The following is a 23,562-nucleotide window of genomic DNA, read 5'->3' on the forward strand; positions in this document are numbered from 1 at the left end:
CGCCCGTCTCTGGATTCCGCGCTTTCAGCCGCGGCTCGCGCCCGTCTCTGGGGTTCGCGCTTTTAGCCGCGGCTCGCGCCCGTCTCTGGGGTTCGCGCTTTTAGCCGCGGCTCGCGCCCGTCTCTGGAGTTCCTTTAAGCAGCGTTCTTAAACCCCTCTCCTCACGCCCCAGGAAACAAAGAGGGAAGGAAAAGTCTCCTGCCTCTACGGCAGGTGCAGACTTTTCCCCGGACTCCCTCTCGGCTAGCTGTGGTGCACTAACCCCTTCAGGCTATGTTCAAGCCGCCAACCCCATTCCTCTCCCTGCGCTCCGTCCGAAACCGAAACCCGAGCCTCAGAGACTCAGCTCGCAGCCCCGCCCACCCCGGCGGTGAGCAAACAAGCCTCTCGGGCTGGTGAGTGCCGGTCGGCAGCGATCCTCTGTGCGGGAATCTCCCCGCTTTGCCCTCCGCACCCGTTGCTGTGCACTCCTCCGCGGCTTCAAAGCTCCCCCCTCCGCCTCCCGCAGTCTCCACCCGCGAAGGGGCTTCCTAGTGTGTGGAAACTTTTCCTCCTTCACAGCTCCCTCCCACTGGTGCAGGTGTCGTCCCTATTCTTTTGTCTCTGTTTTTTCTTTTTTTCTTTTGCCCTAGCCAGGTACGTGGGGAGTTTCTTGCCTTTTGGGAGGTCTGAGGTCTTCTGCCAGCCTTCAGTAGGTGTTCTGTAGGAGTTGTTCCACGTGTAGATGTATTTCTGGTGTATCTGTGGGGAGGAAGGTGATCTCCGCGTCTTACTCTTCCGCCATCTTCTGCCTTCATGCTGATATTTTTATTTGCTAAAATACTAAATGTTTCATTGTCAGAGGGTCATTGTGGGATTGAGGAAACATACAACATTTAGAATCAGGTAAGCTGTGAGGTCAAATCTCAGCTTTAACAGTAACTTCGGAGAGTTACCTCTCTGAGCTAGGTAACTCATTTGTCAATATGGTTATTGAATTTTAAATAATGTAATGCAATCATCATGTGCAGAACATGGTCCCCCCCATTCTTCTATTTCTCTTCTTTTTGTCATCAGTGGTTTATACTGGAAAATTATCGTATCTAGGGTTTTATAATAGTGGTATGGATTTTAAACGGTGATAAATATCAGATATCTCTCAAAATATTGAAACTGGACTTGATGCCATAAGTGTATACACATAAGAGTGAATACACCCTGGTGCCTCCCTTGATCTTTGGTATATATAAGTCAGTGAATTCCTGGTGAGATCACCTGTATCAAATAAGTAATCCATTGCAATGTAGATCCAGCCATGTTTCTTGACCTTAAGGGAATCTCTGTCTAGTGGGTGAGATAAACACAACACAGAGATATTTTCAAAATATAAGATAAAAGGAGCAAGATATGAGCACAGGGCTTGGATTCAGAAGGCACAGAGTTGGCTGTGTGCTTAAGTTCAAGAGTGATGGTGGTCATTTAAATTCTGTGGGCTTCCTCGATTTTCTCACCTATACAGAGTAGGAATGGGGCCTATAATCATAAGCTATATTGAAGATCTAAAAGTCATAATTTACTAAACCTGTCTACAAAATGTATGTATTTTTAATATACAAAGGTATGCTTTTTAAATTTTTTTCTTAAAATTTTTGTTCTGTGAATTTAGTGTAAATGAAAGGTAAAAGAAAGAGAGGTCAAGTAGAGGATTAACATATATTTAATATGTGGTCTGTTAACATTTCTTGATTCTCCAAATCTAAAACTCAAATTATTTCTAGTGTATAAAATTAGAAAATCAATAAATCAAAAAGGTTCCAATTCACCAAGTAATAACTAGTTACATCTATTATGGTCTCATGTTGTCTATTCCTGCTTCTTCCTAGGATGTTAGCAGAATTTCTTGTTGGTGCTGTTACTACAAAAGCGTGGATAGTTTCAGATTTACACGGTGGAGTTGAGAGTTGCATTCCATCTGCACCACACATTCCTGGTCCTCTTGGCCATGTGATGAGTTCTGGCCTATGGACTATGGGTAGCAGTGATGTGTGTTACTTCTAGCCAATACTGAGAAAAGCAAGCATATAACTCTCTAGTTCTCCTTCCCCTAAGGCAACAGCAGACAAGACCTCATGTTGATGTGGTAGAGCTGTAAGATCAGTGCAGTCTTAATTGCTGGGGCCCTAGTTGTCTGAACATTAGCCCTAATCCATAATAGATTATGTATGAGGGAGCAATAGATCTTTGTTCTGTTAAAACAGAGACCTCGGGGTTGTTTGTTACCACAGCATAACCTACTCTGGACTGACTAAATCTTCTCTGAGATGTCAGCATGATGGCCTTCTTACCACATCACTTGACACTTAGTTTGCCCATGTAGCCATTCAGCAAATATACTGAAGTACACTTGAGAAACTAAAATAAGTTACAAAATTAGGAAGATGTATATGAATAAGTTGCTGAAAGAGAACTAAGTCTTTTGGAGGATCAATAGTCTTCAATAATTATGTTATCATTAAATAATTATACTGGATGAAATTAATAGAGATATGAGCAGAGAAGCTGGGTAGTTTTATAGAGCATATACCCTTACCTTATATTGGGTTGGCCAAAAAGTTCCTTCGGTTTTTTAAGTAAAAATAAAAGACACAGTTTTCATTTTCACCAAGAACTTTATTGAACAGTGCATTCGCCCTTTGTTCCACTACCTTCTGCCATTTTTCAGGCAAATTCATAATTCCATCTTCCCAAAACTTTTTACCTTTTTGTGCAAAGAACTGTACCAGGTGCCTTTTAGAGTCTTCCAGGGAATTGAAATTTTTTCCATTAAGAGAATTTTGTAAAGACTGAAATAAATGGCAGTCTGAAGGTGCAATGTCTGGTGAATACAGCGGATGAATCAGAACTTCCCAGCCAAGCTGTAACAGTTTTTGCCTGGTCATCAAAGAAACATGCAGTCTTGCATGATCCTGATGGAAGATTATGCGTTTTCTGTTGACTAATTCCAGACGCTTTTCATCGAGGGCTGCTTTCAGTCGGTCTAATTGGGAGCAGTACTTGTTGGAATTAATTGTTTCGTTTTCCAGAAGGAGCTCATAATAGAGGACTCCCTTCTAATCCCACCATATACACAACATCACCTTCTTTGGATGAAGACAGGCCTTTGGTGTGGTTGGTGGTGGTTCATTTCACTTGCACCACAATCTCTTCTGTTCCACATTATTATACAGTATCCACTTTTCATCATCCATCACAATTTGTTTTAAAAACGGAACATTTACGTATGTTTAAGTAGAGACATGCGGAAATACGGTCAAGAAGGTTTTTTTCGCTTAACTTATGTGGAACCCAAACATCAAAGTGACGAACATAACCAAGCTGGTGCAGATGATTTTCAATGCTTCATTTGGATAATTTGAGTATGTTGCTATCTCCCACGTCACTTAACGTTGACTGTTCTCAATTAACGTCTTGAGTTGATTGCTGTCAACTTCAACTGGTCTACCCAACCGTGGCGCATCGTCCAGCGAGAAATCTCCAGGAGGAAACTTCGCAAACCATTTCTGACATGTTCGATCAGTCATAGCGCCTTCTCCATACATTGCACAAATCTTTTTTTATGTATCAGTTGCGTTTTTCCCTTTCTTGAAATAATAAAGCATAATATGCCGAAAATGTTGCTTTTTTTCTTCCATCTTCAATATTAAAATGGCTAAACAAAAATTCACCAATTTTGATATTTTTTAATGCACACTGATATGATACCTGTCACAATACAATCTAACAAAATTGTTTCAAATGAAGTTAAAGACAACTAAGCACTACTAGAACCATCTTACAGAAAAAAAAGAATGAACCTTTTGGCCAGCCCAGTTCTTTAAGTCAAGCAGATCCACTAGCACACCAAGGTAGCCAACAACTGTCTTAGAAAAGTCTAAACCTATCCACTGTCTTTACTTTCTTTCCAATTTATATAAAAGAGTAGAAATGACTTACTGGTAACTTTTCACTGAGCTATTAGGACAGGGTTGAAGGTTCAAGAGCCTTTTTTTGTTTGTTAAGCAAAATTATGTTATATGCTAAAACTGTGGAAGTAGCAATTGTGGAAAGTTTAATCTAAAAGGATTCCATTTTGTAAAAAGTTCTTTGAAATGAACTACATTGAAATAGAATGGATAAATTACAGGAGATTTCAAAATCTTCTAAGAGAAGGTAAGTGGATTCATAACTACATTTCAAATTTAAAGTTTTTTACTAGAATTATTTGAACGCAAAATTTTGGTTGCCCATAGGAAGGGGAGTATAGGTATTACCCATGATGTTCTAAATATAATGTTTGTACACTATTAAACCTAATGAACTATGAATATATGAATTGAAAATGTCATTTCTCTATTCATTTCAACTGATATAAATCGGGTGTTGAGGTGGAGGCAGTGTATATCTTACTTCAGAACATTTTGAAGACTAAAATCTAAAGGACTTTTATTACTTTGGTTATTTGTAGTTTGTTTGAAATATTTGAATGATCAGTTTTAAGACAGACCTGTATCATGTAATGCACATGCTAGAGGTCCCATCAGGCTGACTTCTGCTGAGCAGACCACCCAACCTTTATCCCACACCACCTAGGCACAGCATCCAAGATTCATAAAGAGGGAAACCTGTTCAGCTCCAGTTTTCAGCAGTTCCCACAGTGGTACTCACAGGCACCTCAGAGGGTTCTACCACTTGCCCGGTGAGTCTGGACCAGCTCTGCTCAGGCAACTCAGCAAAGTTCTCTATCATCTGGTAGATTGTACCAGACCTTCAAAATGTCTGAGCCCCAACCTTGGGGGCATCATTTCCCTTTCAAGTTTGTCCTTTTTTGGAAACTCTCCCTCAGTACCTGGATACACTTCAGAATCATCTTCTCACCTTTATAGTTACTCTAAAATATTAGCTTTATAATAATTACTTACATTAAACTTCCCCTATTTAAATCACTCTGTGATTTCTGACTCCTGGTTAGACCCAAGGTCTTCAATAATTTCTAAGATGGTAAAAGGGTCCTGGGACCAAAAAGTTTGAGAATGACTGCTATAGGGTGTAGTAAAAGTAAGTAAAAGAATTTTGGAATAGTCTCCTTTTACCCTTATGGTTTTAGTTAATAAAACTAGCATTTATCCTGGGACATTTAAAAAATACGTACTCATCTTCTCCCAAAACCTATTTTTCCTTCAGTCTTTGCATTTTAGTGTATACCTCAGACTCTGACCAGTTCTTATCACCTTTATCAATATTACTCATGAACCAAGTCACCATCATTTCTTGCCTATGTAATGACATGATATCCTAACTGGATTCTAGGCTTCTGCCCTTACCCCTACAGGCTGATATCTGCATAGCAGGCTGACATCTACATAGGAATCTGGGTGATACTGCTAAAAAAAAAAAAAGTAAAATAATGTCACTCCCCTACCAAAACCTTCCGGTAGTCCTCCATATAGCTCAGAGTAAAAACCAAAATCTTTACCATGGCCTAAGATTTTCTACATAATTTTTCATTCATTACTTCTTTGCCCGCATCATCTGATACTTTTCCCATCACTCCTGTTCCAGCCATACTTGCCTCCTTGAAAACAAGAGATACACTATACCTCAGTGCCCTGACACATATAAACTCCTTGATGGCTGGATAGTTTTTCACTTTATTTCTACAAACTTAGTATCCAGCACAATACTTGAAAACATTATTTACTCTGTAAATCTTTTCTGAATGAAGGAATAAACCACAGTCTGAGCTGAAAGGCTACATAAACCTAGATAGAATCTAAAATTATAGTTTTCTCCGAAGTGAATCCTAATTCTCAAATTTACCTCTTGTTACACATATTTTCTCACAGTCTACATTCTAGAGGATATTGTGGTTTCACTCCAGTTTAATCCCAAGACAGTGTCAGAATTACAACCCTATATTAGAACCAAAGTATTTAAAGTCATTCAAAAAACTTTAATTGAAAACTTAGCACATTTAAGATACTCTTTTAGCTACTGTGTAAGCCAAAATGATGAAAATATGATACCTGTCAATTATGTAAAAGACAACATAAAGTGTACTGTGTATTATTCCACTATCAAAGTGGCAGACCAAACACACATTGAAATCACTGCTTGACATCTCAAGTCTACAAAGTATAGGGAAAAAATGTAAAAACTAATTAATGAGTATACAGCCATGACCAAAACAAAGGGGAATTCTCAGAGACAATGAATTTGTGTAACATATTTGAAAAAAAAAAAAATAGTGCGTCCAATTGAAATTTTCCACAACAGCAAAAAATACCTAAATGGAATGTCACAGCCCTCAAGGGAGATCAGACAGCCCAGAATACAATGTGAGAATTCTGTCACAAAACTGAGGCACACAACTAATAATCAACAAACATCAGAAGATCAACATCATGAATGAGAAAAAGAAGAAAAAAAAACAAATGTACAAAAACTCTCAAAGCAATAGAATTAATTTATCAGTCCAGAAGTAGAATTTAAGTAACACAAAACAAATAGGAATGTGCATCTCATTCTTATTTTGGAGACTTAGAAATTCGGAGAGATGCCCTAGGAGACTTAGAAATTCAAAGAAAAAGATCTATGAGATGGTGGATTATTTTGGGAAAAGTTAGGTATTTAACCATATGTTTTAGAAAGCATAAGATTTGGATTGATGGAGAATAAAGACAAATTCCATTTCATTGGAAATGGAAAGGTGATGAGGACTCAGACATTATGATGACACATGGGGAGGACAAAATTTTTGGAATAGAGAATTGATGTTAAAGAAAAGATAAGAATTAAAATTCAAGGCAGAGATAAGGAAAGTTGTAGAAATTTGGATTTGCTTTAACAGATTGTGGGAAAAGTAGTAGGTTCCTTAGCAGAGAAGAAACATTTTTCACCGGACAGTAGAGAACCAGTTTTAAAGACAATTGCTCTTTGGTACTGAAAAGAGTAGTAGTAAGTCATAGGAGGAAGAATCCTAAATATAGGCAGGGTTAGTGAATACTATAGGCCTAAAGACTTCTGAAAAAATTTCCCAGGCTGTTAGAATCTTATTAAGCTTCACACATTTTCTCTCATAAATTTTACACATTTTCAAAATGGTAATGAATTGATGAATATCATATGTAGAAGTTTTAAAAAATGGCTCCAAATTTGTTGGCACTTTTCCTGTTGAGCAGTAGGGTCCATGTACTCTCTCTTTTGACACTGGATGGGTTTGGGACCTATGGTGAACATGAAGGTAGAACAAAAGTGAATGTGTGACCATTTTTTATGGTGGTGGTTTTTTGTTGTTTTTTTTTTTTTTAGATTCCATATATATGTGTTAGCATACAGTATTTGTTTTTCTCTTTCTGACTTACTTCACTCTGTATGACAGACTCTATGAAGAACCTAGGGGCAGAGTGGGAATAAAGACCCAGACCTACTAGAGAATGGACTTGAGGACATGGGGAGGGGAAAGGGGTAAGATGGGACAAAGTGAGAGAGTGGCATGGACATGTGTACACTACCAAATGTGAAATCGATAGCTAGTGGGAAGCAGCCGCATAGCACAGGGAGATCAGCTCGGTGCTTTGTGACCACCTAGGGTTTGGGACAGGGAGGGTGGGAGGGAGGGAGACGCAAGAGGGAAGAGATATGGGGATATATGTATATGTATAGCTGATTCACTTTGTTATAAAGCAGAAAATAACACACCATTGTAAAGCAATTATACTCCAATAAAGATGTTAAAAAAAAAGATGTTAAAAAATAAATAAAAGTCAAAAAAAATGAATGTGTGAATACAGTACAATGGTGGTTGTATACTCTCAAATTCAGAATGGTTTCTAGGCAGCAGTAGTACTTGGAATAGAATTTGGTATTTTGAGGCAGGGCAAAGTCATAAAACAAATGTGAAATTAAAAAATAGACAAGATACAATAATCTAAAACGTAAAGTGAAAATCTAAAACATTGTATTTAGCTTTATGTGCTGTTAGGTTTAGGACTGGGTCATGGGTGGATGCTTGAATGGGTCTTCAGAAGGCTATTGTGAAGGCTTAAAGGAAAGTGATAAAGCTATTATTGGAAGCTGGAGGAGAATAGATTTCTTGTTACATAGTGATGAAGAATTAAGCACAGCTAGCACCTGCAGTAACATGGAAAATAGACTATGTACCTAATGAATGAATAGATCTGGCTAAGGACATTACTGGGTAACATGTTTAAGGTGTCAGTTGCTTTCTTATGCATCATAAGGTGAGCCTAGAGAGAGATAAGCTAAAAAAGAACTTATTTAATTTTTCAGGCAGAGCTTAAAGAAACTATAAGAGCCAGGACTTTCTGGCTTTAAAACAAATCAACCAATCCCCAGTGCATTAGTTCAGGTCTTCCAAAAGTCAGATGTCAAGACAGGATTAGATTGTAATAGGTTTTTAGGGGAAAATACTTGTGAGGTAAAAAGAGGAGGGAGCCCAAGAGGGAGGGAGAGCTGGTAGACCATGTTACAGTCATGACACCTGTGGAAGAGAGAGAGAAGGAAGGAGAATTGGATAGGCAGAGTCTTAGACTATAGTGCAGTTCTGATAAATTTTAACAAGATCAAAGTTTCTGGTAATCAAGACTGTACAAAAGACTGTGTATACAAAAATGGTGGTAGCTTCAGAGTGCAGCAGCTAGGGTCATCTATCAATTAGATTTCCTGCAGCAGAAAATCTGAGTCATGGATTTAGCCACCACAGTTCACTGTTTGCACTGAACAGATATGTTTGTCTACACGTGTTCAAAGAGCAGCTCCTCCATGGTTCCCACAGACCTTTTTTCCTGAGGGTAAACTTGGAAGGGGGAGGTTAGTGGGATACTTTATAGCCCCCATTACTGTAGCTTATCTTGGAGCCATAAGCAGTACTCATTCCTTCCCTTCTCCATTATCCATTCTAAATTCCCCTCACTCTCAGCTTTTCCTTGGCTGGTCTTGGCTGGTCACCAAGGTGACCAAACCTTCATTATTGAGTGGCTGAATCCTTGGTAGTCGTACACTTCTCAAATCCGGGCTGCTATATTTGCCCACTTATGGTTACAATAGAACAAACAAATGCCAGGAGGTGCCCAAGTGTATCATCTGCATTCCATATATATATATATATATATATATATCTGTGTTCTCATTGAGTAAAAGCAGCTTTGCCTTCTGCTGATCAGGGTCAATTATTCTTGGAAATATGGTGACTCCTCTTTTCTGAGCAGGAATAGCAGGGATCAGGTTGAAACAACTGCTCAACTGCAAAAATGGGCTACCTCTTACAGAAGAGGAAGGATGACTCAGAGGACAGAAACAGGGCCCCGGAGGGTGGAGCTAACAGCCACAGAGAATTCCAAAGCCAGGAGCAAAGAAAATAGGACTGGACTCTAATCTAGAAACTGGCAGCTCATGCTGGCTGGATTTCAGAAATGCTGTAAGCCAATGACTGCTGTGTACTTCCTGTCACTTTCCTTATCCCTGTCCCACATCCATTTTTGAGCAGGAGTGCCACTGCAGTTATCCAGGAGTATCCCATCATTGTACTTTGGGTATGTGGGGGAAGATAATGAGACTCTTTAGTTTACAAGTCTTCAGGTTGATAGAAACTATATTCAAGGACTGTACTAGAGGGATCACTCTGAGGAACCTCATCCATATCTGGACCTTATTTAGTTAACAGTATCCTGGATTTTGAATTTGAACATAATTCCTTAAAGAGTTGAGACATTTGATGCTGGAGAGGGTGTGGAGAAAAGGGAACGCTTCTACACTGTTGGTGGGAATGTAAGTTAACTTGGTGCAGCCACTATGGAAAACAGTATGGAGGTTGCTCAAAACACTAAAAATAGGGGGGCTTCCCTGGTGGCGCAGTGGTTGAGAGTCCGCCTGCCGATGCAGGGGACGTGGGTTCGTGCCCCGGTCCAGGAAGATCCCACGTGCCGCAGAGCGGCTGGGCCCGTGAGCCATGGCCACTGAGCCTGCGCGTCCAGAGCCTGTGCTCCGCAACGGGAGAGGCCACAACAGTGAGAGGCCCGCGCACCACAAAAATCAAACAAACAAACACTAAAAATAGAGTTGCCATATGATCCAGCAATCCTACTCCTGGGCATATATCTGGACAAAACTGTAATTCAAAAAGATACATGCATTCCAATGTTCATAGCAGCACTATTCACAATAGCAAAAACATTGAAGCAACCTAGATGTCCATTGACAGATGAATGGGTAAAGAAGATGTGGTACATACACACAATGGAATACTACTCAACCATAAAAAGAATGAAATAATGCCATTTGAAGCATCATGGATGGACCTAGAGATTATTATACTAAGTGAAGTAAGTCAGATAGAGAAAGATACCATATGATATCAGTTATATGTGGAATCTAAAATATGACATAAATGAACCTATTTACAAAACAAACAGACTCACAGACATAGAAAACAAACTTTACCAAAGGGAAATGGGGATGGGGAGGGATAAATTAGGAGTTTAGGATTAGCAGGTGCAAACTACTGTATATAAAATAGATAAACAAGGTCCTACTGTATAGCACAGAGAACTATATTCAATATCCTATAATAAACCATAATGGAAACAAATATGGAAAAGAATGTGTGTGTGTGTGTGTATAATTGAATCACTGCTCTATATCAGAAAATAACACAACATTGTAAATTAACTCTAATAAAAAATAAAATAAGATAAAAAAATAAAGGTTGAAACATTTGAGGAGTCTTAAGATAGCCTTCTATTGTGCAGATATGATAAATATACATAACTGTGGCCAGATGACACTTTGGTGCCTTTTTTAAAATAGTAGGAAATTGACTCTGCTCATATGAGAGGTAGTTCTGTGTCCTCTTGCCAAGAGAATGGGTAAGGTTTGCATTTGCTTCAACTAGTAGAGCCCAGGAGAAGTGATCCTGTGTGACTGAAGCTAGTATAGTAGTCCATGTAACTTCTTCCTGAGTCACTTGGAATACTCACTCTCATGACATTCTCTCTTAGAACTCAGCCAATACATGGTGAGAATATCAAGTCACATGGAAGGCCTCATGTAAGTGCCCCAGTTGACACGTCCAGCTATGCCTGTCCTTGGCATCATCTCATCTCTGATACAGAAAGGCATGAGAAGAAAACTCTAGATGATTCCAGTCCCCTGCTTTTCAAATCTTCCCAGATAAGCCCCAAAGCCTATGAAGCAGAGAGGCTGTCATCAGTGTGTCCTATCCTAATTCCTGACCTACAGAATCCTTGAGCAAAATAAAATGGTGGTGTTTGCCACTCCAAGTTTTGAATGGTTTGTTTATAGCAATAGTAATTAGAATGTCATCCAATATTCCTTTTTAGAAAGGCTGAAAATTTTAAATTTAAAATAAATCTCTAATTCAAATCCTCTCCTCTATGTTCCAAATCAGTTAACAGTTTACTTTTTTTCCCCCCAAATATTTGAAACTATAGTAGCTATTATGGCTGTAGAGTTCCTAAATCACAACCTTTTGATATACCATACTCCTGAATTTGGAATTTGAAAGAGGCACCTGAAGTTGTGCTACTGAAAAGATTATAATCTTTCCAAACTAGTATATTTTGGAATGAAAAATAATATTTGACAATTAATCTTAAGTCATTATTAAATAATTATTGACTTGACAATATTTCATTCTTAGGAAAAAAAGAATACTTATTTACCTAGAATACATTTAGAAAAATAAATATCTGCTGAATATTTTGAAGTCTAATAAACCAAAAAGCAAAGTTCAATATATGAAACACATGTACCTACTTATAGAAGTGGAGGTGTTTGTACATAGAGGGAGTCAACAGAGAGAGAGAAGTGGGGGCAGATGAGAAAGAAAGTATATGAAATATGGAAACAGGGTAATTTTGCATGTTACTGTGGACCGTATTTTCCTAAAATTAAAGAATGTGAGGCTACAGAGCCATGTGATTTCTCATTCATCAATTAAAACTTAGTCAATTTCACTCTACTACATTTTTTTTCTTTTGAGTAGCAATATTTCCAGGGCTTAATGTGCCATTTAGGTTCTCAGAAGGGCTTTTGAACAGCCCGTGTGATAAAACAGGCCTTCATTCAGTGAAATCTTGCTGACAGCTGAAAGTTGAACATTGCATTTTGTACCCTTAAGATAATATAATTGCCGGGATGCAATTGCTCTTTCATCTTATGGTAGTAATCAATCAGTGATTGACAAGTCTAATTAGAATCCTTGGTATGTGCAGCATGATAGCACTTTCTAACAGCATTGTAGTGTAAAACATCTTTTCAGCAATCCTGTAAGAAAAACATAATATTTTATAGATAATTCAATTTACATTGCTGTCATTACTGTTTGCATATATGGAAAGGTTTTATTGAGGTAGAATAATACCAACTTTTAAAGTATAAATATACATCTCTAATGGTTCTATGGTGTCTCCCAAGGCCTCAGTATTTCTGCTTTAAAGGTTTGATGATTTTTCAAATTGGCAAAGGTAGATTACTGTATGTGTATAATTTTTTTATTGTCTTTAGAACATAGTGTATTTTAGGTGCATAGATTTATGTTTTGATGAAAATCTTCCCCCTCTCCTCTTCCCAAGAGAGATAATTCATAGTGGGATACAGTAATCAGAAGAGAAATAGCATCTGTTAAAAAATACGGTGCTTGGTTACAAAGTCAAGATAAAATACCATATTTTGCTAGGCACTGAAAATATCTAGAAAAATCAGTACTCATTTCCTTCTATAATATGACATGTGTTGAGTCTCTGAACAGATTTTTTCACATTGAAATATCTTCAAAGATGTTAAACTTTAAACTCGATAATTACACTGTGTATTTGTCTTTTAGCATTTCAATTAGGATCTGTTAATCTTGAACTTGTGCAAGTTACTTCGTATGCAGAGGGAGAAAGTGGAATTACAGGAAGTATTAAACCATTCTTTTTGTTCTTGATAAAATAATGTACAAAGTGCTTTCCTTCGCATGTCTGGTATTTCTTTTAGAAAATGAGGCTTTCCATTATACAGAAAGTGATAAATTACTGAGAAGGCATACTATTTATTCTTGCAGTATGTGGATTGAATCAGAGACATGGGTTTTTCTGAGATGTCAAAAGACAGTGTAAAAAAATATAATTATAGTTTTACTCTGAATATCCCAATACAGTAATTTGAATTTAAATGCCTCCTTTGACATTCTATAAATTAGGAACATGTGTTTTCAAAACTAAATTTAAAGCTGAAAAGTAAGCACAATATCTGAGAAAGCATCAAAAAGTAGTCTTTAGCAATGTAAGGATGCAAAGGTGATGACTAGGTGATCCATTTGAAGCATCAACAAGATGTAAAGCACCACAGAACAGATACAACTCAGCAAGTCGTTTTTTTCAAGATGATTTTTTGGATGTTATATGAAGTATTTATCATTTTTCATATTTTATAATACCACAAGTGTTCTCTGTGATACTGTCACTCCACACACCATTGCAGTGCATCTAGAACTCAGCAGAAATATCCCGCTTTTGATGACTTCATCTCAGCTCCCATCAACTACATGGTAACTTTTTTTTTTTTTTTTTTTTTTTTTTTTGCGGTACGCGGGCCTCTCACTGCTGCGGCCTCTCCCGTTGCGGAGCGCAGGCTCCGGACGCGCAGGCTCAGCGGCCATGGCTCATGGGCCCAGCTGCTCCACGGCATGTGGAATCTTTCCGGACTGGGGCACGATCTTCCCAGACTGGGGCACGAACCCGTGTCCCCTGCATCGGCAGGCGGACTCTCAACCACTGCGCCACCAGGGAAGCCCTACATGGTAACTTTCAAATTCAAAATAAAAATACTACCTGAATATGATATTTGATCATACAAGCCAAAAAGCATGTTACAAGAAAGCAAGAAGTTGTGTATTTTGCCTCAGAAAAATGTTTAGAGAACGTTCTTGAAAATTCTTCTCAGCACTGGCAAGGCAATCACAAGTAGGTACATCACTTTATAAAATCACTCAAACATATTTCTGAAGAAAAATGCCTAGAAGTTTTACTACCTTGACTTTCTCCATCATAATATTCTCAACTATTTTCTATCTACCTACTCCCTCCCAACTATTTAATTTTTCTCCTCTATTTTATAATTCAAATTGCTGCTTCCATCTGAATTTGCACAGTATATAGGCTTATTTTTACAATGCTTTTAGAATCAACATTTCAGTTGAAACGCATAAAAACTTGAAGCAAATAAATGTTTCTATGTATTTGACCATGGAGGAAATGATGTCAGTTAACTCATGCAACTAGTTATACCAAAAAGAAGAGTGGAGACAGTTTCCTGATTCCTAGTCCATGCCTTTTCACTGGACTATATAACATCATATATATCATATGCATATATATGATAGTATATGTTAATAATATATTAATTATATATATATATCTCATAGTGCTATCTATGTTCTTCTGAGTTTAATTCCTACAAGTGAGCGCTGCTTACCTTGTAGCACAAGTGAAGCAAGAAAGGAAGCAAGTGTCCGTATACCATGAGATCTTTTGCCATTTCCTAACTTATCTTGACCTTCAGTACTTTAAAATTTTAGTTTGAAGTCCTAAAACTTAAACAAAAAGTCTTTCAATGAATTCTGTATCTGATTAAATCAAAAAGCAAACTGAAAAAAATCAGCAAAATTGGATATATGTTTATTGCTTAAACTGTCTTTTCAAAAAGGAGGAGCAAAGTATAATATAAGCCCTAAATTTTATTTTAGTAGGTATAGAGGGAAAACATATTTAACCTAAGAAGGAATATCATTATAGGAGGAATCCCACAGGGTTTTCAACACAGATAATCAAGATTCTTCAAGGAGAGAAACATCTTAAGCTAAGAGAATGCAAAGAAATTAAATTTTTAAGAAGACTTTTTCTCCATATGTGCTTGTAATAGAAGGTACTCTATACTGAGCTGCATGTTATAAATCCCTGTGTTTGTGTTCAGTGAGATCGTATCACTTGAACAAAAAATTCAAAGGTTGTCCATGCCATAAATAGTATACTCTGAAGCAGATTGGAAAGGAATATGCCAAATACCCATTTTGCTTTCCTGAGCTCATTGGTGAAACTGCCCTGTATCTGAGCATAAACTGTAAGCATTTAGATGCCCAGTGCAGAGCTTGCACATTTCAGTTCCTCACATGTGCTGTGGGTCTCCTCAACAATATTCTCTTCCCAAATATTTACTTGGAGAACTACAAAGAACATCCACTACATAAACCCATCAAAAAAAAATATTCAACAGATCTCATGGTGTCTTGAGTGAAAGGGTAACTAAATTTAATTTTTAAATTATTTGAACACTGAAAGACCTTAGGTGTTATAAGGGTAAACTGAGAGTAACCATTACTGATAATACTCTTCAACTGTATAAAATTAAGTAAATGACTAATTTTCCATTTAAACTGCATTTCTTTATATTCAATAGCATCCACCTAGTACAGACCTTAGATTCAAACCTTACTGATGACTACAAAATATTGTCTAGACATGAACTGTTGCCTTTCAGCTTTTCATATATGAGATAAAACTGTTGACTTAATGGGTAAATATGCTGAAACAAAGAGTATAAACCTTTCTGGGGAAATGTCAGAGACATAAACTTCAAGATGAAATAAAACTAAAAGTAAGGGCTCTTAGTGGTCTATTTTGATCTATTTAATTTAAGTGGACAAGATTTCATTAAATACTTGATTAGTAAATAGATAATATAGGGATAGGGAATCAAAAATGAATAAGACAGGGCTTCCCTGGTGGCGCAGTGGTTGAGAGTCCGCCTGCCGATGCAGGGGACTCGGGTTCGTGCCCCGGTCTGGGAGGATCCCACATGCCGCAGAGCGGCTAGGCCGCTGAGCCATGGCCACTGAGCCTGCATGTCCGGAGCCTGTGCTCCGCAATGGGAGAGGCAACAACAGTGAAAGGCCCATGTACTGCAAAAAAAAAAGAAAAAAGAAAATAAAATCCTGATTTTTTTTTGTACTTTATTTTATTTATTTTTTTATAGAGCAGGTCCGTATTAGTCATCAATTGTATACACATCAGTGTATAATGTCAATCCCAATCCCCCAGTTCATCACATCACCATCCCCACCCCCCCATGGCTTTCCCCCCTTGGTGTCCATACGTTTGTTCTCTACATCTGTGTCTCAATTTCTGCCCTGCAAACTGGTTCATCTGTACCATTTTTCTAGGTTCCACATACATGCATTAATATACGATATTTGTTTTTCTCTTTCTGACTTATTTCACTCTGTATGACAGCCTCTAGATCTATCCACATCTCAACAAATGACCCAATTTCATTCCTTTTTATGGCTGGGTAATATTCCATCATATATATGTACCACAACTTCTTTATCCATTCGTCTGTCGATGGGCATTTAGGTTGCTTCCGTGACCTGGCTATTGTAAATAGTGCTGCAATGAACATTGGGGTGCATGTGTCTTTCTGAATTATGGTTTTCTCAGGGTATATGCCCAGTAGTTGGATTGCTGGATCATATGGTAATTCTATTTTTAGTGTTTTAAGGAACCTCCATACTGTTCTCCATAGTGGCTGTATCAATTTACATTCCCACCAACAGTGCAAGAGGGTTCCCTTTTCTCCACACCCTCTCCAGCATTTCTTCTTTCTACATTTTCTGTTGATGCCCATTCTAACTGGTGTGAGGTGATACCTCATTGTAGTTTTGATTTGCATTTCTCTAATAATTAGTGATGTTGAGCAGCTTTTCATGTGCTTCTTGGCCATCTGTATGTCTTCCTTGGAGAAATGTCTATTTAGGTCTTCTGCCCATTTTTGGATTGGGTTGTTTGTTTTTTTAATATTGAGCTGCATGAGCTGTTTATATATTTTGGAGATTAATCCTTTGTCCATTGATTCGTTTGCAAATATTTTCTCCCATTCTGAGGGTTGTCTTTTCGTCTTCTCTATGGTTTCCTTTGCTGTGCAAAAGCTTTTAAGTTTCATTAGGTCCCATTTGTTTATTTCTGTTTTTATTTCCATTACTCTAGGAGGTGGATCAACAAAGATCCTGTTGTGATTTATGTCAAAGAGTGTTCTTCCTGTGTTTTCCTCTAAGAGTTTTATAGTGTCTGTTCTTACATTTTGGTCTCTAATCCATTTTGAGTTTATTTTTGTGTATGATATTAGGGAATGTTCTAATTTCATTCTTTTACATGTAGCTGTCCAGTTTTCCCAGCACCACTTATTGAAGAGACTGTCTTTTCTCCATTGTATATCCTTGCCTCCTTTGTCATAGATTAGTTGACCATGGGTGCGTGGGTTTATCTCTGGACTTTCTATCTTGTTCCATTGATCTATGTTTCTGTATTTGTGCCAGTACAATGTTGTCTTGATTACTGTAGCTTTGTAGTATAGTCTGAAGTGAGGGAGTCTGATTCCTCCAGCTCCGTTTTTTTCCCTCAAGGCTGCTTTGGATATTCAGGGTCTTTTGTGTTTCCATACAAATTTTAAGATTTTTTGTTCTAGTTCCGTAAAAAATGCCTTTAGTAATTTAATAGGGATTGCATTGAATCTGCAGTTTGCTTCGGGTAGTATAGTCATTTTCACGATATTGATTCTTCCAGTCCAAGAACATGGTATACCTCTCCATCTGTTGGTATCATCTCTAATTTCTTTCATCAGTGTCTTATAGTTTTCTGCATACAGGTCTTTTGTCTCCCTAGGTAGGTTTATTCCTAGGTATTTTATTCTTTTTGTTGCAATGGTAAATGGGAGTGTTTCCTTAATTTCTCTTTCAGATATTTCATCATTAGTATAGGAATGCAAGAGATTTCTGTGCATTAATTTTGTATCCTGCAACTTTACCAAATTCATTGATTAGCTCTAGTAGTTTTCTGGTGGCATTTTTAGTATTCTCTATGTATAGTATCCTGTCATCTGCAAACAGTGACAGTTTTACTTCTTCTTTTGTAATTTGGATTCCTTTTATTTCTCTTTCTTCTCTGATTGCTAGGACAATCAGAGAAGAAGTCCTAGTGGCTAAGACTTCCAAAACTATGTTGGTAGGACTACCAAAATTATGTTGAATAATAGTGGTGAGAGTGGACATCCTTAACTTGTTCCTGATCTTAGAGGAAATGCTTTCAGTTTTTCACCATTGAGAATGACGTATGCTGTGGGTTTTTCATATATGGCCTTTATTATGTTGAGGTAGGTTCCGTCTGTGCCCACTTTCTGGAGAGTTTTTATCATAAATGGGTGTTGAATTTTGTCAAAAGCTTTTTCTGCATCTATTGAGATGATCATATGGTTTTTATTCTTCAATTTGTTAATATGGTGTATTACATTTATTGATTTGCGTATATTGAAGAATCCTTGCATCCCTGTTGTAAATCCCACTTGATCATGGTGTATGATCCTTTTAATGTGTTGTTGGATTCTGTTTGCTAGTATTTTGTTGAGGATTTTTGCATCTATATTCATCAGTGATATTGGTCTGTAATTTTCTTTTTTTGTCGTATCGTTGTCTGGGTTTGGTATCAGGGTGATAGTGGCCTCTAGAATGAGTTTGGGAGTGTTCCTTCCTCTGCAATTTTTTGGAAGAGCTTGAGACGGATGGGTGTTAGCTATTCCCTAAATGTTTGATAGAATTCACCTATGAAGCCATCTGGTCCTGGACTTTTGTTTGTTGGAAGATTTTTAATCACAGTTTCAATTTCATTACTTGTGATTGGTCTGTTCATATTTTCTATTTCTTCCTGGTTCAGTCTTGGAAGCTTATACCTTTCTAGGAATTTGTCCATTTCTTCCAGGTTGTCCATTTTATTGGCATAGAGTTGCTTGTAGTAGTCTCTTAGGATGCTTTGTATTTCTGTGGTGTCTGTTGTAACTTCTCCTTTTTCATTTCTAATTTTATTGATTTGAGTCCTCTCCCTTATTTTCTTGATGAGTCTGGCTAATAGTTTATCAGTTTTGTTTATCTTCTCAAATAACCAGCTTTTAGTTTTATTGATCTTTGCTATTGTTTTGTTTGTTTCTATTTCATTTACTTCTGCCCTGATCTCTATGATTTCTTTCCTTCTGCTAACTTTTGGTTTTGTTTGTTCTTCTTTCTCTAGTTCCTTTAGGTGTAAGGTTAGATTGTTTATTTGAGATTTTTCTTGTTTCTTGAGGTAGGCTTGTATAGCTATAAATTTCCTTCTTAGAACTGCTTTTGCTGCATCCCATAGGTTTTGGATCATCGTGTTTTCATTGTCATTTGTCTCTACGTATTTTTTGATTTCCTCTTTGATTTCTTCAGTGATCTCTTGGTTATTTACTAATGTATTGTTTAGCCTCCATGTGTTTGTGTTTTTTACGTTTTTTCCCCTGTAATTCATTTCTAATCTCATATTGTTGTGGTCAGAAAAGATGCTTGGTATGATTTCAATTTTCTTAAATTTACTGAGTCTTGATTTGTGACCCAAGATGTGATCTATCCTGGTGAATGTTCCATGCCCACTTGAGAAGAAAGTGTAATCTGCTGTTTTTGGATGGAATGTCCTATAAATATGAATTAAATCTATCTGGTCTGTTGTGTCTTTAAAGCTTCTGCTTCCTTATTTATTTTCATTTTGGATGATCTGTCCATTGGTGTAAGTGAGGTGTTAAAGTCCCCCACTATTATTGTGTTACTGTTGATTTCCTCTTTCATAGCTGTTAGCAGTTGCCTTATGTATTGAGGTGCTCCTATGTTGGGTGCATATATATTTATAATTGTTATATCTTCCGCTTGGATTGATCCCTTGATCATTTTGTAGTGTGCTTCCTTGTCTCCTGTAATATTCTTTATTGTAAATTCAGTTTTATCTGATATGAGTATTGCTACTCCAGCTTTCTTTTGATTTCCATTTGCATGGAATGTCTTTTTCCATCCCCTCACTTTCAGTCTGTATGTGTCCCTAGATCTGAAGTGGGTCTCTTGTAGGCAGCATATAGATGGGTCTTGTTTTTGTATCATTCAGCAAGCCTGTGTCTTTTTCTTGGAGCATTTAATCCATTCACATTTAAGGTAATTATCGGTATGTTTGTTCCTATGACCATTTTCTTAATTGTTTTGAGTTTCTTTTTGTAGGTCCTTTTTTTCTCTTATGTCTCCCACTTAGGGAAGTTCCTTTAGCGTTTGTTGTAGGGTTGGTTTGGTGGTGATGAATTCTCTTAGTTTTTGCTTGTCTGTAAAGCTTTTGATTTCTCCATGGAATCTGAATGAGATCCTTGCTGGGTAGAGTAATCTTGGTTGTAGGTTCTTCCCTTTCGTCACTTTAAGTATATCATGCCACTCCCTTCTGGCTTGTAGAGTTTCTGCTGAGAAATCTGCTGTTAACCTTATGGGAGTTCCCTTGTATGTTATTTGTCATTTTTCCTTTGCTGCTTTCAATAATTTTTCTTTGGCTTTAATTTCTGCCAATTTGATTACTGTGTGTCTCGGTGTGTTTCTCCTTGGGTTTATCCTGTATGGGACTCTCTGCGCTTCTTGGACTTGGGTGGCTATTTCCTTTCCCATGTTAGCGAAGTTTTTGACTATAATCTCTTCAAATATTTTCTTGGGTCCTTTCTCTCTCTCTTCTTCTTCTGGGACCCCTATCATGCAAATGTTGTTGTGTTTAATGTTGTCCCAGAGGTCTCTTAGGCTGTCTTCATTTCTTTTCATTCATTTTTCTTTATTCTGTTCTGCAGCAGTGAACTTCCCCATCTGTCTTCCAGGTCACTTATCCGTTCTTCTGCCTCAGTTATTCTGCTATTGATTCCTTCTAGTGTAGTGTTCATTTCAGTTATTGTATTGTTCATCTCTGTTTTTTGTCCTTTAATTCTTCCAGGTCTTTGTTAAGCATATTTTGCATCTTCTCGATCTTTGCCTCCATTCTTTTTCCGAGGTCCTGGATCATCTTCACTATCATTATTCTGAACTCTTTTTCTGGAAATTTGCCTATCTCCACTTCATTTAGTTGTTTCTCTGGGATTTTATCCTGTTCTGGTACATAGCCCTCTGCCTTTTCATCTTTTCTATCTTTCTGTGAATGTGGTTTTTGTTCCACAGGCTGCAGGATTGTAGTTCTTCTTGCTTCTGCTGTCTGTCCTCTGATGGATGTGGCTATCTAAGAGGCTTGTGTAAGTTTTGTGATGGGAGGGACTGATGTTGGTTAGAGCTGACTATTGCTCTGGTGGGCAGAGCTCAGTAAAACTTTAATCTGCTTAACTGCTGATGGGTGAGGCTGGGTTCCCCCCCCCCCCCGTTCTTGTTTGGCCTGAGGCAACCCAACACTGGAGCCTACCTGGCTCTTTTGTAGGGCTAATGGTAGACTCTGTGAGGGCTCTCACCAAGGACTACTTCCCAGAGCTTTTGCTGCCAGTGTCCTTATCACCAAGGTGAGCTACAGCCACCCCCTGCCTCTGCAGGAGACCCTCCAGCACTAGCAGGTAGGTCTGGTTCAGTCTCCCTTGCGGTCACTGCTCCTTCCCCTGGGTACCCATGCACACAGTACTTTGTGTGTGCCCTCCAAGAATGGAGTCTCTGTTTCCCCAGTCCTGTCGAAGTCCTGCAGTCAGATCCCACTAGAGTTCAAAGTCTGATTCTCTAGGAATTCTCTAGGAATTCTCTAGGAATTCCTCCTCCTGTTGCCGGACCCCTTGGGGCTCAGAACCTTCAGTCCAGTGGGTTGACTTCTGCGGTATAAGTGTTCTCCAGTCCGTGAGTCACCCACCCAGCAGTTATGGGATTTGATTTTACTGTGATTGCGCCCCTCCTACCATCTCATTGTGGCTTCTCCTTTGTCTTTGGATGTGGGGTATCTTTTTTGGTGAGTTCCAGTTTCTTCCTGTCGATGATTGTCCAGCAGCTAGTTGTCCAAAATCCTGATCTTTAGAAGTTAAGATCTGGTGGAATGCCAGAAACCTAAGTGATTACACAAGTATCTCTATTATCACCTCTATAAGGTGATAGTATCTCTATTATGAGAAAGAATGATTATGTGGTAAGAAAGGTAAAAATGCAGTCCTCTGAGAATTCTGAGGAGGGATAAATGATATCAATCTACTGAAGTTCTGGAAGATTGCATGGAGGAGGTGACTTTTAAATGGCCTTACAGACTGATAAAATTTTTAGTAGGTAAGAAATGGGAAGGAAAATTATTCCAGGAAAAAGAACTGAGTGCGTAAATTAATAAAGTGTAGAGTTAATTTAGAGAGCCTTGAACTACATATGAAGAAGATTAGTGAAGTATAGAATGTTCTTGACTTTTTAACTATGGGTTTAAAAAATATTTATTCATTAATTCAGTAGGCAATGGGGTAGCCTGTGAAGAAAAATGATATTATTTGAGCTATACTTTAAGAAAATTAATCTTCTGGTAATCGAGAGAATTTATTGGATTTTCCAATTCAGAGACTATTGTTTCACTCTAGACAGGATATAGTGACATTTTTTAGCAGAGTGATAACATTAAGAGTAGAAACAAGGGATGTTAGAGCAAATACAGAAAAATAGAAGCAAAGTCTTACCTTGATGGGAAAAGAGATTCAGAAAGGAGAGAAAATAAATAAATAAATAATTACTTTCAGGATGAAAACTAAATTGGGATGATGATATAGAGATATTTTAAGAAATACACTAATAAGATATGAAGCAGGAAGAGGGCAGCTGGGTGCCTAGGATGAAACTCAGAGGGTGACTGAACAGTGAAGTTGGTGTTGTTAAGTGATACTAATTGGTCCTTATCTTTACACTGGTCAGTACAAATATCAGTGTATCTCAGGAAATTGAATTTTTCACTGCAAATTAATACATTGACATTTTGGTGTATCAGAGATACTTTTATATATTTGATTAACATCAATGAGTTTTTATGCTGTTGAGGCTCTGGTCTGCTCATTTTCTGAGTGAGCTGAAACACTGAGTTTTTAAATTTTTTCAGATGAGGACCAAATTCATATGTGAATAGTAAGGACAGAGCGATATATAAGTTGTGTTTATATCTTATTAACAACTTTGCATTTAAAATCCTAAGTAAATTGTTTTGTTTAAGAAAAGCTTCAGCAAAATTCATCTGAGATGCCCGAGGGTTTCTAGGAAGTAAAGATGTGGGAAGAAAAACTGTAAATTTCAGTTGTCTAATCTGTGCAATGGTTGGGGGGTAATAAAAATACCTACCTTGTTGTGTAGGTATGAATAATAAATTAGAAAATGCATGAAAGCACTAGGAACAGTGTCTGGCACATGATTAGAGAAATTAGTGTTTGCTATGAAGATGATTGAGATGAAGAGGAAAGAAACTGACAATAGAAGGAAAGATAGAAACAATAATAAAAAGAAGATTTAGTTTTCGAAAGGCAGATAGAAAATACAAATAAGCCATTTGATGGAAAATTCAACATTTCTCCTACTTTCTGTTCTGGAAAATGATTTTTATTACAGAATTTTATTTCACTATTGTGTATATTAGGTTTTGCTTATTTGCTTTTTTTCCATCAAAATATTACTATCCATTGGAAAGT

This window comes from Grampus griseus (genome assembly GCF_964374135.1).
Source record: "Grampus griseus genome assembly, chromosome: 7".
Lineage (NCBI taxonomy): Eukaryota > Metazoa > Chordata > Mammalia > Artiodactyla > Delphinidae > Grampus > Grampus griseus.